The sequence below is a fragment of the Lactuca serriola genome, chromosome 1 (assembly GCF_051521515.1).
Source record: "Lactuca serriola cultivar US96UC23 chromosome 1, Lser_US96UC23_V15, whole genome shotgun sequence".
Taxonomy (NCBI): domain Eukaryota; kingdom Viridiplantae; phylum Streptophyta; class Magnoliopsida; order Asterales; family Asteraceae; genus Lactuca; species Lactuca serriola.
The window spans coordinates 64869138-64883402 of NC_136408.1; the positions used below are offsets into that span (position 1 = coordinate 64869138).

Here is a 14265-nt window from a genome sequence, read left to right on the forward strand (position 1 = left end):
AACTTGTTCTAGTTTTCACAAATGAATTGACGGACGTATCTTCATGAAATCTCAAAATTTTCTTTTGTGTGATTCCTATGAAATTGTTAAAACCAATAATGTTTCTTCCCTTGGGATCCAGTTTTAAATTTTTGTTGAGATTTTATATTTCCCAGCCAAATTAAAATTATTACCAACCTACTTGTTCAACAGACTACACCGGTCTCACAAGTACTTCGTTCACTTTCTATCTTACATCAAGATCAGGAATTTTGAATCGAAGAGAAAGTCACCCTATTAAGCCTAGTTAAAAGAAGCCTTTCAACACTTCTTAATAAGTGTCTGATCGTTAATCAACAGGAAACCACACAAACACTTTAAGGTCTCTCTTGACTTTGGAGGAAGAGATTCGTACCCGTGATCATTTGTTTCGTGTCTTTGTTGACATCGCAATTTTTCCTAAAATATTGCTTTATTTCTTTTCTTTTATACCCTTAGCACGAAAATCTTTGATTTTCCAAAATTCAGGTTCGATTAATTACAAGGCATTTTTCTTGGTTTGGCAGTTGATTCAAGGCTGTGGTTAATTTTAATCCACGTGGGAATATTTTTCAAAAGATGCCGTTACACTTTAAAGGATAAGATGATAACATGCTGACTCAGGCGGGAGTCTAATCGATTTGATTTCAAACGGCGCTAAAAAGGGGAAGCGTGCGAATCGGAACTGTCTCATCTCCAAACGGCGCAAGAGGGGCGTGTGTGAATCTGAACCGGTTCGTATTCAAACGGCGATTGATGGGAAGGCGTGTTTTAAGGGTCTGACATTCTCTCTCATGCGTGATCATCGGCAACTCCAACTGTCACACATCAGTCAACTCCGAAAAACCCTTCGATTTTTAATCGAAGATTTGGGAAGATCTTTCTCTCTCCTTAAACCCCAGTATAAAAGGCAACATATTCCTTTGTTTACCTCTTTACCGCATTCAAAATTCCCAGAGAGCAAAAACAACTCCTTAATTCTTCCCTGTTCATCATCTTCTCCACTCTCTTCAAGTAATGGCAGATTCATCTTCTGTTCACGCAACATCCCACATACTTCCCATTCGCCCACAACAAAGCCTCATCATTGATTTAACCCCTCATGCTTACGATGGCTTCATGTTCCCTATTATCGAGTGCTTGAAGTTTTCTCCGATCGCTCCTGCACTTACAAGAGCTAAATCTGTTCCGATGGAGTTCTTGTCGCAAATCTTTGCGACTGCTCATTATGACAAGACTGTTGACAAACTCTTCTTTGATGTTTTTCAGCACAAAACATCAATTTCCAAGCAACGGTTTTGCTCCTTGTTAGGGTTTGAAGCTAATTCTACGAGGGTTAATCCTGAGACGATTCCACTGGGGCACTTGTTCAACATGTTTTACAACATGGGTTATACGGAGGTGCTTACTTTAGTCGCGAAACTCAAAAAGTCGTGCCTACCTCCACAGTGGAACGGGCTATTCACTGTTCTATTCAGGGCTTTCTGAAAGAAGTGCTGGATCTGATGGTGCCAGTCGGCTATTTTTATCAATAATGTATGGAATCTACAATGGCATCAATGTAGATTATGGGTCTATTCTATGGCAACAACTCATCTAAAGTATTTCCTCTTCTTCAAGGCATTCAGAGGTTTCTTACGCCAGGTTTTGGACCTTGATCACAAAATGGGTGATGGACAAGTACCACGTCCCCATTGTCGCCGGTGCTCTAATGTCTTCGATTGGTACATTCCATACCACGAAGATCATTGTCTCAGATGCTTCCAAGTTTCCATTCAACGGTTCAATTCCGGAAACTATGTATGGTGACGTTCCAGCTGATAGCCGGATTATCAGAACTTACAAAGAATTTAAGCGTTTTGGTCCGAGGGATCTCACTCCGGAGATGTTGAAGTCCATTCATGACGCCGACAAGCCTGCTCCAAGAGGCAAGAAGGCTGATAAGGGGAAACAGGTGGTGAAAGGAGCTAAAGGCCCGTCTCCAAAGAAGAGGAAACCCACTAAGGCTACTCAGTCTCCGCAGCAAAAGAGGAGAAAAACCCAACCCAGGAGAAAGCTGGTTATCGCTTCCTCCTCAAGCGAGTCTGAGGGTGAGAGTTCGGGTTCTGGCGACTCTCCAAGAGGCAACACTCCACCCAGATCTCCTACTCCAGAAGTTCATGCCTTTACTTCACCAATTTCCTCTCCTCCTAAAACTATTCCTACTTCCATTCCCACCATAAACCCCTTTACACACATTCCAAACACTTCCATCCCAATGCCACCACCAATATTCACCGACGCAACCACAACATCCACTGCAAATGTTAGAACCAACGTATCTGATATGGGGGTTCATACTGCTGCACCCAAAACCACTAACGCACCCAAAACTACCAAAGCACCCGAACCTACCCCCACACCAACACCCGAAACAACCCAACCCGAACCTACCCATACTTCTGCACCACCATCTTCACCACCACCACCTTCTCTTGGTCATGCTTCAGAAGGAGAAGAAACATTCCTTGGCGGGGAAAATATGACATTTGACTCGGTCTACTATAGTCCGTTTCAAGTACAGAGCGATGATGATGATGACGCTCCGGTTACAAAGAAACATCTCAAGGAGCTCCATGACAAGGTTGACTTGCTCATCGCCTCCTCTTCCACGTCTCAATCATCACTTTCTGAAGCTGCAGTTCAGAAGATTGTTGATGCTTTTTCCAAGGCTCAGCAAGACTCTCTCACTTCTGCAACCTCCGCTATTGATGCCTCAACAAAAGCCTGTCAGGCAGCGACCGAAAAAGTTGATAAACTATTTTCTGATGCTTCTGCCTTGTTAAAGTCTTTACAGGAGAGTGCAAATGCCGCTAAGACTACGTTGGAACCAATTGTTCAACAGTTGGCCACGTCTGTCTCCACTGATTTGAAGTCCTTTGCTTCATTTCATCAAACGCTTTCAGACGACAACTCAGCATTTCGTGCCACCATTGACGAGCGTCTCTCAAAGCTGCAAGAGGATTTGGCTACTAAGAACTCTCTCATGGATGTTCTAGCCAGAAAGACCACCGCGCTGAAGGTCAAGAGTGTTCAACTCTCTAACTCTCAACAGGAGGTTGACTCTCTTCGGTCTGAAAGGGAGGTGATTAAATCGTGTGTTTTGGATGTCCACTCTGCCATATCCAACATCCTCGAAGCACATGATCCCATCCTGAACTACACTGTGAGGCGAGACCTTGCAGAGAAGCTCGCTCCCGCCCTTGCCCTGCTAAGCAAAATCGAAGGGCTACTTGATTTCGTGTCCATTCCGAAACAAGGGGGAGAGAAGAAGTCAACATCTCAACCACCTCCTTCCTCACAGGCAACTCACACTACCGAACCTCCTCCAGTAGATCAAGCCTCCGGTTCTGGTGTGAAAGATAAAGGCAAGAAGATTGCTGAGGAGGATGAAGAAGAAGACAAAGAGACTATCGCCGATCTGCTGAAGCGAAAAAGTCGAAACAATGAGGCTGATGTCAGTGCTCGTGTGGCCAAAGAAGCTGAAGAAGCTGAAAGAAAACAGAAGGAAGCCCACGACCTTCTTGAGAGTAGGAAAACTCTTTTTCCTGCTTGGACTCTTGAGAGGATGATAAAGGAAGCCATCGACACTCCGAGCATCTTGTGGCTGGAACCTGTGATTTCACTTGATTGTTCCAACACTGTCGAATCTCAGTTCGACATGCCACTGACCCGAAAGGCGTTCATCTTTCACGCCTTCGCCAACGTTGCAGAGTTCCCTCATCCTTATCCACAGGTTGATCGGGACTTAATTGATTTTTATCTGAAAGCTGCTCAACCCCAATATCAGACTTGGAGCGCTCAAAAAATTATCAACGTTTGGGTCTTGAAGCCATATACCGAAGGGAATTTCATCAACATTCGGTTCAAGGTGCTTCGGGGATCTGCCAAAACCGAACATGCCATTTCTCTAGCAGATCTTCCGAATCTTAATCCCCATGATTGGATAATCTTGCACAACATCCTTCTGACCAACGAAGCTGAATACGGTCCGATCATCGACCATTTCAAAAGGATGCTTGTGTGCTACATCATGGAAGTTGCACTGATGGATCAGGAGATAGCAAGCGTCTTCAAGAAGAAACCAACAATATCTCATGTTGGCTCTGCCAGTGATCTGAACCAAATGCAGATGGGAAAAATTGACTCGAGAAGGAATTCGGTCATGTTCACCAGGAACGAAGGATAGAAATTTCTTTTCGCCTTGGCTGACAAACATCTGTATACTACTGCATGCTTAGAGCATGTTTTGGGGATCATCCACAGATGCAAGCAAAACACAGTGGATGATATCAAGTACTTCGACGACATGATACATTGGTACATTTGGTTCAGATAGACGATCCTTACGCTAATCTCTCGTTTGTTTGATACCACGAAGAAAGTTCACGCTGCTGGCCCAAGCAAGAAGAAGAAGTAGTCTCGCTCCAATTTGACGCAAAGGGGGAGATTGTTGGGTCGTGTGTTGTAATATCATTGCGTCGATTGGGCTCGCTAGTTAGTCTGTTTTTGTATCTCCGGTATGGGCCTGTCCATCCGTGAACTTGATAGGGTTTATTATAAATATAGGTGCTTGCATGCATCTTAGGTTAATGATAGGAACGAAAGAATAGATTGATCAGAGAAGTTTTATTATCGTTCTGTAACCCTAAGTCCTCTACAGCGGAAGTTCTTAGTCGAGCTCTACTGAGGATTGTTTGAATTAATCATTCGACACATTGCGATTCAACCTTGTCTTGTTTATTGTTTTATGTTTTTCGCACTACCTGTTACAAAGATCTAATCGATCTTCAAGTTAATTAATAACTTATCAGATGACAATGTTTAAAAGTTGAACATCGACTAATTCTAGAACCTCCCCAGGAGGGGGGACAAATTCTAGAATGATTCTAGGGTTTCCTTGGGCATTAAGAGTGCCTTGGATGCCTTAGGGAGGAAGTTAAGGGATTAGGGCTTATATTAGGAAACTGCCTTATCCCTAGCTCCCTTTATCACCTATATAAACCCTCTATGGCTTTCCAAATTTCAGCCACTCCATTCTCACAAGCCAAGGCCAAAATTTCTTGTAACATCCCGGGATTCAAATACTTCTAAATTCATCCTTATGGTTTTATCATATGATCCCTAAGTCCATGAGAATGAGCCTTGAAGCCTTGTGGCAATTTGGTAATTTGAGCAGGATGAGTATGGAGCGTACATGAGGGTACACTGAGCGTACAAGGGTGCGCTCTAGTATGCTGGGCGTACACTTACGTACTTAATTCATACTCTTGTCAGGAGAAAACCCAAATTTTTAGGGTTTGGGTGGTATATAAGCATCATTATGGCTCATTTCACCTCACCTTTTCAGCCCCCATACCATTTTAGTCGTCTTTGGCAAACCCTAACCCTTAGTGAGTGTGTTTTGAGATATAGAGTGTGTTGTTGGTGTGTTCAAGGAAGAAGGAGTTGCATCAAGGAGCTTGGAAACTTAAAGCAAGGCTTGGATCTGGAAGTTTTGCTCTTTTCTCCATCATTCCAAGGTATAAAGTTCATACCTTGATGGCTTGTTTGCTAGATCTATTTATTAAGTTTTTTATGCTTCGTTTTGGTCCTAAATGCTGCATCTTTAGCATGGAATGTTCTGGATGTTTTGAGTTGTCCTTTAAGACCCTTAGAGGGGTCATTAGTCATAAAAATGAGGACTTTTTAGAAGTGTAAAGTGATAAAGTTTGAGACTTCATGACTCTAGGGTGCATTTGCACCATAGATCTGAAGTTTGGGCTTAAGTGCTTAAGCCATTAAACACTTGATGAAGTTATGAGTTTTGCGAGGGTATGCCTCACGTAGGTGGGAGTATGCCCCACGTACTTGCTCAGCCACCCCGTAACTTGGTCAATGTGAGGCCTTGCGTACGCTAAGTGTACTTCTGGGAACACACCACATACTGGCATGGGTCAGCCCATGTTGAGTTAAATCGGTTGGGTTGACTTAGTGGGTTTATCGACTTTGACCTGTTGACTTTAAGTTTGACCAAGTTTGACTTTTGAGGGTATTTTAGGTATTGTTGGGATTTCGATGGGATTGGTCACTTGGTGGATGTAGGCTTTGAGTAAAGAGCCGAGATTTGGAGTTGGGCCTTATCAGTTCAGTTCAGCTTGTAAGGTGAGTTTTCCTCACTGTACTTGCGAGTCGAAGGCACCAATGCCGACCCTTGGATTGATATCATGTTATGCATTTTTTTTTTATTGTTGTGACCTATTAGATCGGTATCCTGGTAGATAAGATGATGCTATGCCTAGTGATCTATAAGATATGTTTATTTGTTTGATGGCTAGTTTATGATATGCTTATCTATATTATGTGCACATGTTTGGTCAGTAGCTGAAGCTTCACTGCTTTGTGCGTAAGCCAACAGGTCGGGGCATTCCAACCCGATGGTTGAGGACCTAGGGTATTTCATCCTGAGGATGATTAGACCCGTAGTATGTTGGCATTTGATGTGCACAAAAGTACTCACTAATTTTAATATTTATAACCTAACAAACTTAACTAACTATGCACTTATAGGCAGTGTACCTAGTCAGATTACAGTATAGCTTGGGTAAGTCGGGTGTCGATCACAGGGAACGGTGTTCTAATAAATTTACTTACTATTAAATTAACCTAATTATTAACAAGTTTAAAAGGGGTTTTATCTGGTTTTACAAGATCAGATGAACTTAAATTCAAATTCAATAATTAAAAACACACTCTTGTTTAGTTTGAATCCACTTCTCCCTTATGACTAGCTAATGATTACGGATTATTAAGTTGGTTTTTAGTTGTATTAGTAATTTACTTCTAACTTTACCAATAATTAACTAATTCATGTCAAACCATGTATGTTCACACATAATTAAACACATAACTAATTATGAATGTAAATATGCTATGTAAAATTTGTTATATAAACGCAATTATGGTCATAATACACGTTCTCTAGCACAACTAAGCTTATTTATTCTAATTACTAACTAAGATTGGTCAATCCTAGCTCTAACAATTCAATGTTCACTAAATCATTAGGTAAAAAAGTTCATGCAGTTTAATGGTCACTAAGCTACACAGAACATGCAATCAAGCAATTAGAGAAACAAACATAAGCATGCTAGGTTATACAAATCAAACACAAGCAATTTTCACCAACTAGACTTAATCCATAAACATTGAACTATTCATAAGTTTAAAAGCTTCATCTAGATAAACAAGAGTAGCTAGATTCAGCTGCTCATCATAACAACTAAACCAACACAGCTAAAAGTAATGAAAGACATGTTCTTATTTAACTAAAATATAAACCTCTATTCTTTTTGGTGTTGAAAACCTTCTTCCAGAACCCTTCTTTCGCTCTGAATCGTCTCCTCGAACTCTTTTCTTCTGCCAAAAGCTTCTCCCTTTCGTAATAATCAGGAGAACTTAAATAATCTCCAAAAACCCGCGCCACGTCGTGGGCTTCAAGTAATCTGTATCCTCCAAGGAAATCCTCCGCGTCGTGATGTTTATCTTCTAGAACACTCGTGCCACATCGTGGCCGACTTTGCCACGTCGTGAATTCAGTATTTATCGTGAATTTATTCTTTTCTTGTCTTTCAAGTCTCCCATGTTCCACATATTGTCATTTTTGGTCCCTCTCTTCGAAAATCCTTTTAATTGACTGGAAATAACAATTTAAAGTCATAAGTATCATTATTCTTAACATATTATCAATTTATTAATAAAAATGTACTTAAATATTGCCTAAAAATAAGTATAAATATGGCAATATCAAAATACCCCACACTTAGGCTTTGCTTGCCCTCAAGCAAATTTAAACTTAACTCCTAATTACTAACACCACATAGAACAATCCGACTCTAGTTCAGCCATTATGCCAAGACCTCAACGCATGTATTTGTGTCTAAAACTTTCCTAAAGTACCCCCCCACACTTTAAATACTCACAATATTCATAAACACTCGCCTACTTTTTCCGAACAATGCTCATTTTATGCAACCCTTCGAATCCATCCGCAGAAAACCTCATTATCCTCAAGGTATTTTTAGTTGAGCAACCTAAGCATACATAATCTAGAATTACAATCATTGATACCACTATGGAGCTCTTTTGGAATTCTTCATTTCTTTGACATTTGATCTTTGATTTCTTTGAATTCACCACCTTTGTTTGATTTGATTTCTGGTATCTTCAACTTTTTGAAATTCTTGGAATTTTGATCTTTTGATCTTCACTTTATTTGCTCCAAAATTCTTCACACTTTACTTGTAATTCTCTCATTTTTTTTAACATGTACCTCTCTTTTTTCACTCAAAACCTACATGCTTAAGCAGAGGCGCTCAACCTCAACCTTTATTGGCTAACAAAAATAATTTTCCTGGATACATTTCAGGTTTAGGCTGCTAAGCATATTGCATCCCTCAAACCAAGCGGGGTTATGTTTTTGTTCCATGATTTCACTAAAATAAGGAAGGCCACAAATGCACTATAACGTGTATTGGCTCAACTAAACATTTGAACTTTCATCGGATCATCCCACATAATACTATCAATTATTACTCAAATTATTATTACTAGATTCAATTATTAAAAATTTAAATTTTTCAAAATTTTCAATTTTAAACTGTCTTATTTGTTTCATCGGGTCACCCGCGTGACAGGCGGGGATCAAAATTTTCAATTTTTACTATCAAATTCTATAATTATCTAGCAATTTACTTTTTCTACCCCTACCCCACACTTATTTCATATAATTCCCTCATTGTATGCATAGAAATAAATCAAAATTAAAGAAAAGGGAGAAAAAGGAACAGACTCCCCTGGGATAGTGGCGTGAGCATCTCCAAAAGTGTGGAAAACGTGCATCTTGAATATGGACTTCCAAAAATAGAAACTCGGTGTAGAACTGGGTGAATATGTAAATAAACCACGAACATGACTCGAAACTTGAATTCTTCAAAGTGGGTGTTAGTAAGTAGAAATGTGGGCAATGATAAACTGAGTCACGTCGTGGCAGGTAACTGGCCACGTCGTGATATGAGATGAAAGCGCGAACACCAAACTGCTTAATTTCTTCAGATTGCATGAGCGCCACGACGTGGCGTAAAGGGCCCACGTCGTGGACACTGGACATTAGCAGAAAACTGTCTTATTTGTTTCATTCACTCTAGTAACTTGACCAATAGCTAAATGCTTTAAGACGCTTCTATGTAAATACATTTCCCAACTGTAGCCTCTCTCTTAACGTACCCCACACTTATCTTGAATTGTGGGTTCCAACTCATGACTCTATGCTTCCTTGACTAGACAAACACGACTCCAAAGTTAACCTTATATGCTCCTTAGAATTCCAATGCTAATATGAAAAATGGAACAACCCAAAAATAAAAGAGTAACATCATAGCTCAAGAATGTTTTACATTACACACCAAATGCAAACATAACAAAAAAAAAGCTAAAAACTACTCAAAAACAAAATAAAAAGAAAAAGAAATAAAATCAATCATCATCTTGGTCCTGCGCTCCACTTGGCCCTGCCCCGTCATTCTGCGGACGCCATAGCTCCTCCCATGTCAGAAAATAAGGATATTGTGTTGGCATAGAAGGTGGTCGGGTCACACCCAAATGCGAATAAATACCCTCAGTAAGCTGGGTATGGTAAATCGCATGCCCCTGTAGATTATCCAAATAAGTTCCCACCTGAATCTGAAAAGGGTCGGTGGGCACTCCCTATACATACTGGGAAGCAGCACGCTCTCTCTCGACTTCACCTCTAGCTCGCACATTCCGACGCCGCGGTCTGGCTGGTGGTTGCTGTCCTGGCTGCGCCTCCTCTTGCTCGTCATCTATCGGTGGTATAACAAAACGACCCCCGATATTCACCACCGCCCGCATAACACCCAAGAGTTGAATGGTCAAGTCTGTGTCTGGGAATCGAGTATGATTCCTCACAAAATCATGGGTCAAAATATGATATGACCTAGCCTAGAATTGGCCGCTTTCTTCCCCATGAACCTCGCCAACATATAAGGTAAATCACAACAAACTCCCGGGGTAATAAGAGTCCATAAATAAAACAGATTATGAATGGGGACTTTATCACCATGATGCTTGTGATTTATTGAAAAAGTGATCAGGCGATGTAAAAATCGGAAAACAGGATTCCGAATTTGTGACTCACTCGAGTCACGAGTATTGTATTCATGGCTAGAAATGCCCTGCCAGAACTGCACATCCATAATACCGGGAGTAAAATCCCGAACGCATCCAAGCAAGAACGGTATGAAAAATGGAGATTGAGTCTCCACTTCGGTATAAAGCCCCATACGCCAAGCGAATTCCCGAAGACTACACTCTCTATAAACACCACCCAAACGAAACACAAGTGCCCGGTTGTAAGTGAAATCAAGGGTGCGTTCCTCGAAGCATACGATAGAGAAAAACTCCACCGATAATTCCAGGTATACAGGTTCTTGAATGGCAAATAAATTCCTCCACCCGTGACAAGTGAAAGAAAATTGATCTCCAACATATGTCTTCGACCAATAGCGTTCCAACTCAGCTACCATTCCCACTCCACCAAGCAATCCCCAATCGATAATTGGGGCTATCGCAAACTCCCTATTGTACAGCCATCCCAGCCGATTCTTGTAAGTAGTTAACAACGGTCGGGGAATGTTTTGAGGAAACTGATACAAGGGGTGTATACTTGCTACATCTATCGGGTTTTCCTCCTGTGGAACGGCTCGTCGTGGTCCCATTTCTGCATACAAAATTAAACTAAAACAGCAAACATCCAAAACATTAAAACAATTTAAGCTGCCTGCCAGAAGTCACAACGTGGCCAGGCTACGCCACGTCATGGACCGCAGTCGATAACAGTTTTTGGATCGGTTATTATATACGCGATTTCTACCAAAATTAGTGCTGGGGGTTTGTTCCTATGGACATTTAAGGGACATGCAATCTAAAATCAACCACTAGATTCAACCAATTTCATGAATCACTCAAACCCTAGCCATGAAAATTTAAAATTGGAAGAACTAACTACAAATAATGAGTAGCACACATACCAAGTAGATTAATTGGCAAGATCTTGCAAGGAATTTGGAAGTAGATTAAGCAATCGGTTGTGGGGTTTGTTGTTCCCGTTCATGCGGCAGTATCAAGTGGGGAATAAGGATTATTGGTCAAAGGGTTTTAAGGAAATGGTCCCCCTTGACTTTTAAAGGCCACGTCGTGGCTGGCTATGCCCACGTCGTGGACTTTAAAACTGTAATCTAGTCCCGTGTTTTCATTTTGACCCACAACGTGGCTGGCTATGCCCACATCGTGGAAACTACATGATTGCAATAATTTATAACATTTCACATTTTAACTAACTACTTTGCATCTCATTCATTAATTAAAGTTCCCCATAGCTAATTCTTTACTGATTATCAGTTATTAGATGATGAGTTGATGTCTTTCCTAATTAAAAATAAAAAAATATAAATAAAAAAATTAAAAGAACAGAAATTGCAAACCAAACTCGGGTTGCCTCCCGAGAAGCGCTTCTTTTTCTTGGAGACTTGAGCTGGACTCCGTGCCTTCTACGTTGAATCTTCTGAAGAGTCCACCACAAAGATCTTTTGTTCCTTAAACCGCCTCTTGCAAACTTGAACTCGCCTTTTATATGCCTTCTTTGAATTCTCCTTTTTAGCTTTGCCCTCTTCTTCAAGCTTGCGTTTTGTGCCCTTGGTTTGTTCCTTGCACTCCATAGCATCTTCCTCCTCTTTCACCACCGACTTTGTCACTCTTGAAGTGACCTCCTCTTCATCACTTGTCATTTCCTCATCCTCTTTGGTCACCCAAGAAGGCGGACTCTTGTAAGCTATGACTTCAATCAAATATGGAACAGATGCCCTCAGTTTTGTTCTTTTAACTTGATGAACTACCTTGATCTCTTCTTCCATAAGCTTTTCCAGTTCTTCTAGTTCATTCTCTTCATTAATTGTGAACACCTCTTCTTTATCTTCTTGAAAGTCATCTTTTATTCCAAAGACTTCTTGTTCATCTTCAACCCTCAAAGTGAGCTTAGACTCACAGATGTTAACAAGAGCTCCAGCAGTGTTAAGCAACGGACGACCAAGGATTATTGGAACATCGGGATCTTCTTTCATAGACAAGACTACAAAGTCTATTGGAAAAACAAATTTTCCAATTTTCACCAAAATATCCTCCACGATGCCCCAGGGTTGAGTCACCGAACGATTCGTCATGTGAATCTTCATTTTTGTAGCCTTCATCTTTTGAATCTCCAATTTTCGATAAAATGAAAAAGGCATCAAATTAATGCTAGCCCCAGAATCGGCTAAAGCATTAACCTTCATTTTATTCCCAAACTCACATGGAAGAGTGAGGCGTCTAGGATCCCCCATCTTTTCTGGTGTTTCTCCCAACACAACTTTTGAAGTTTGTTCATTTAGAATCACTGTAGACTGCTTCTTTAACTGCCTCCGAGTGTTTATCAAATCTTGCAGTAATTTCTGATTCTCGGGAGTTTTGGATAAGGACTCGACAAAGGGACTATTAATCGGGATCCCCTTCACATGCTTTACAAACTCCAAATGCTCCTTCTCCAAAAGACTAAGTGCAGCTCGGGTAGGAAATGGCAGAGGTGGCTGATAAGCTGGAACGGGCTCAAAGGATTTTTGATCAGTCATGCGCCACGTCGTGGCCAGAGGAGTGCCACGTCGTGGCGAAGCTGGTTCAACAACTTTTCCACTTTCGATCTTTGATTTCTTGGGCTGCTACGGTTCTTCTTCCAATGCCTCCAGGAACTCAGTGATTGCATCTTCTTCAGTATCAATTGCCACTACGTGAGATTGGGTTTTTACTTCGGGATTCTTCGGGGACAATTTTTCATGAACTAGAGTGGCTAGCTAACCAAATTGTACTTCAAGGTTATGGATGGAGGCTTGTTGATTCTTTATCAAAGTTTGTTGTTCCATAATAGCAGAATCAGTGGCATCGTGTTTCTTTTCTGAAGTTTCCAAAAATTTCATCAAAATGGTCTCTAGGTCGGGTTTCTTCTCGGCTGGCGGCTGCTCCTTATGATAAAAGCCTCGACCTGTCTGCCTATACTTTTCTTCTTTTTTTCTTCTTATATTCTTCATATGCCAGCCACTCCTTCTTCGGTTTCCTCCAGTCCTCATCAAACTTATCCCCACTAGAGTAGCACACTTGAGCTTTTCTGTTCCCAAACTCATCTATATTGCAGTCTTTGGTCAAGTGTGGACCACTACATCTCTCGCAACCCTCTCTTATGGCATGTATCGACTGGTCCATTTGTGTTATCCTTCGATCCATATTATTTAGCATGGCCATCACAACTGCTATTTCTTCAGTTTGGGCCCCTCCACCGCCTTTGATTCCATCTTGCCTAGGGTTGTGGTATTTGCGAGAGTGCTTCGCGAATTCTTCAATTAGCTCCTTGACCTCCCTTGGGTTTTTCTTTGTCAAAGGTCCTTGAGAATCAAGGAGTTGTCTTGTCATCACGTTGACCCCATCATAGAAGATTGACATCTCTTGCTGCACATTTAGGTCATGCTGAGGGCAATTTCTGAGCAAGCCCTTATACCGCTCCCATGCTTCGTATAGTGACTCCCCCGGCTGTTGCTCAAAGTTGGCTATTACCTTCTTGAGTTTGGCTATCTTGGATGGCGGGCAAAACTGGTCCAGGAATTGCTCACGCATTTGAGCCCAAGTGGTGATTGTACCTGGTAGGAGTGCTTTTAACCACTCCTTAGCAGCTCCTTTGAAAGTGATGGGAAGCATCCTAAGCAAGACTGTGTTTCTGTTGACATTTGGGACATTGAAGTAATCCACAATGTCGTTGACTTCATCTAGATGCTTAAAAGCATCCTCATGATCTTTCCCGAAAAATGGGATGTCCTTCAGTGCAGTCAATATGTGTCCCTTCAGCTCGAATGTGGCAGTGGCAGGTATTGCAGGTTGGACTATACCGGGACCCACATCTTCTCGGATCCGCTTCTTGTAAGCTCCCATGGACATTTCTTCAATTGCTGCCATCTCGTTCCTTGGCTCGTTCTCGGGTTTGCTCGTGTGTTCTTCAAATTCCGGCTTGGTATAGCTTTCGGACTCGGTTTGGGCGGGCGTATGATCCAAATGCTCAAGATTGCTCTTGTGCCT

General features: G+C 41.4%; 1 non-coding gene across 1 annotated transcript; it reads left to right on the forward strand.

The window, feature by feature from the left end:
- Positions 1 to 13654: 13654 nt before the first annotated feature.
- On the forward strand, positions 13655 to 13761 carry LOC145080665 (small nucleolar RNA R71). The gene has a single exon (XR_013695258.1). It is a non-coding gene; the product is annotated as a small nucleolar RNA R71 (small nucleolar RNA).
- The last annotated feature ends 504 nt before the right edge of the window (positions 13762 to 14265 follow it).